Raw genomic sequence first — 3,014 nt, 5'->3', positions numbered from 1 at the left:
GCATCAGAAACCATCAGGTCTACTTCAACAACCCGAAATCCCGGAATGGAAATGGGAAAACATTACCATGGATTTCATCACTAAATTGCCAAGGACTGCAAGTGGTTTTGATACTATTTGGGTAATAGTTGATCGTCTCACCAAATCAGCACACTTCCTGCCAATAAGAGAAGATGACAAGATGGAGAAGTTAGCACGACTGTATTTGAAGGAAGTCGTCTCCAGACATGGAATACCAATCTCTATTATCTCTGATAGGGATGGCAGATTTATTTCAAGATTCTGGCAGACATTACAGCAAGCATTAGGAACTCGTCTAGACATGAGTACTGCCTATCATCCACAAACTGATGGGCAGAGCGAAAGGACGATATAAACGCTTGAAGACATGCTACGAGCATGTGTTATTGATTTCGGAAACAGTTGGGATCGACCTCTACCGTTAGCAGAATTTTCCTACAACAACAGCTACCATTCAAGCATTGAGATGGCGCCGTTTGAAGCACTTTATGGAAGAAAGTGCAGGTCTCCGATTTGTTGGAGTGAAGTGGGGGATAGACAGATTACGGGTCCGGAGATTATACAAGAAACTACCGAGAAGATCATCCAAATTCAACAACGGTTGAAAACCGCTCAAAGTCGACAAAAGAGCTACGCTGACATTAAAAGAAAAGATATAGAATTTGAAATTGGAGAGATGGTCATGCTTAAAGTTGCACCTTGGAAAGGCGTTGTTCGATTTGGTAAACGAGGGAAATTAAATCCAAGGTATATTGGACCATTCAAGATTATTGATCGTGTCGGACCAGTAGCTCACCGACTTGAGTTACCTCAACAACTCGCGGCTGTACATAACACTTTCCACGTCTCGAATTTGAAGAAATGTTTTGCTAAAGAAGATCTCACTATTCCATTAGATGAAATCCAAATCAACGAAAAACTTCAATTCATCGAAGAACCCGTCGAAATAATGGATCGTGAGGTTAAAAGACTTAAGCAAAATAAGATACCAATTGTTAAGGTTCGATGGAATGCTCATAGAGGACCCGAGTTCACCTGGGAGCGTGAAGATCAGATGAAGAAGAAATACCCGCATCTATTTCCAGAAGATTCGTCAACACCTTCAACAGCTTAAAATTTCGGGACGAAATTTATTTAACGGGTAGGTACTGTAGTGACCCGAACTTTTCCATGTTTATATATAATAATTGAGATTGATATTTACATGATTAAATATTTCCAACATGTTAAGCAATCAAACTTGTTAAGACTTGATTAATTGAAATAGGTTTCATATAGACAATTGACCACCCAAGTTGACCGGTGATTCACGAACGTTAAAACTTGTAAAAACTATATGATGACATATATATGGATATATATATAGTTAACATGATACTATGATAAGTAAACATATCATTAAGTATATTAACAATGAACTACATATGTAAAAACAAGACTACTAACTTAATGATTTTTAAACGAGACATATATGTAACGATTATCGTTGTAAAGACATTTAATGTATATATATATCATATTAAGAGATATTCTTACATGATAATATCATGATAATATAATAATTTAAAATCTCATTTGATATTATAAATATTGGGTTAACAACATTTAACAAGATCGTTAACCTAAAGGTTTCAAAACAACACTTACATGTAACGACTAACGATGACTTAACGACTTAGTTAAAATGTATATACATGTAGTGTTTTAATATGTATTTATACACTTTTGAAAGACTTCAATACACTTATCAAAATACTTCTACTTAACAAAAATGATTACAATTACATCCTCGTTCAGTTTCATCAACAATTCTACTCGTATGCACCCGTATTCGTACTCGTACAATACACAGCTTTTAGATGTATGTACTATTGGTATATACACTCCAATGATCAGCTCTTAGCAGCCCATGTGAGTCACCTAACACATGTGGGAACCATAATTTGGCAACTAGCATGAAATATCTCATAAAATTACAAAAATATGAGTAATCATTCATGACTTATTTACATGAAAACAAAATTACATATCCTTTATATCTAATCCATACACCAACGACTAAAAACACCTACAAAAACTTTCATTCTTCAATTTTCTTCATCTAATTGATCTCTCTCAAGTTCTATCTTCAAGTTCTAAGTGTTCTTCATATATTCTACAAGTTCTAGTTACATAAAATCAAGAATACTTTCAAGTTTGCTAGCTCACTTCCAATCTTGTAAGGTGATCATCCAACCTCAAGAAATCTTTGTTTCTTACAGTAGGTTATCATTCTAATACAAGGTAATAATCATATTCAAACTTTGGTTCAATTTCTATAACTATAACAATCTTATTTCAAGTGATGATCTTACTTGAACTTGTTTTCGTGTCATGATTCTGCTTCAAGAACTTCGAGCCATCCAAGGATCCGTTGAAGCTAGATCCATTTTTCTCTTTTCCAGTAGGTTTATCCAAGGAACTTAAGGTAGTAATGATGTTCATAACATCATTTGATTCATACATATAAAGCTATCTTATTCGAAGGTTTAAACTTGTAATCACTAGAACATATTTTAGTTAATTCTAAACTTGTTCGCAAACAAAAGTTAATCCTTCTAACTTGACTTTTAAAATCAACTAAACACGTTTTCTATATCTATATGATATGCTAACTTAATGATTTAAAACCTGGAAACACGAAAAACACCGTAAAACCGGATTTACGCCGTCGTAGTAACACCGCGGGCTGTTTTGGGTTAGTTAATTAAAAACTATGATAAACTTTGATTAAAAAGTTGTTATTCTGAGAAAATGATTTTTATTATGAACATGAAACTATATCCAAAAATTATGGTTAAACTCAAAGTGGAAGTATGTTTTCTAAAACGGTCATCTAGACGTCGTTCTTTCGACTGAAATGACTACCTTTACAAAAAAAACTTGTAACTTATTTTTCCAACTATAAACCTATACTTTTTCTGTTTAGATTCATAAAATAGAGTTCAATATGA

This window comes from Rutidosis leptorrhynchoides, chromosome 2, assembly GCF_046630445.1.
Source record: "Rutidosis leptorrhynchoides isolate AG116_Rl617_1_P2 chromosome 2, CSIRO_AGI_Rlap_v1, whole genome shotgun sequence".
NCBI classification, from domain to species: domain Eukaryota; kingdom Viridiplantae; phylum Streptophyta; class Magnoliopsida; order Asterales; family Asteraceae; genus Rutidosis; species Rutidosis leptorrhynchoides.
The sequence above is the reverse complement of the archived record's forward strand: the minus strand, read 5'-3'. Positions refer to the sequence as shown.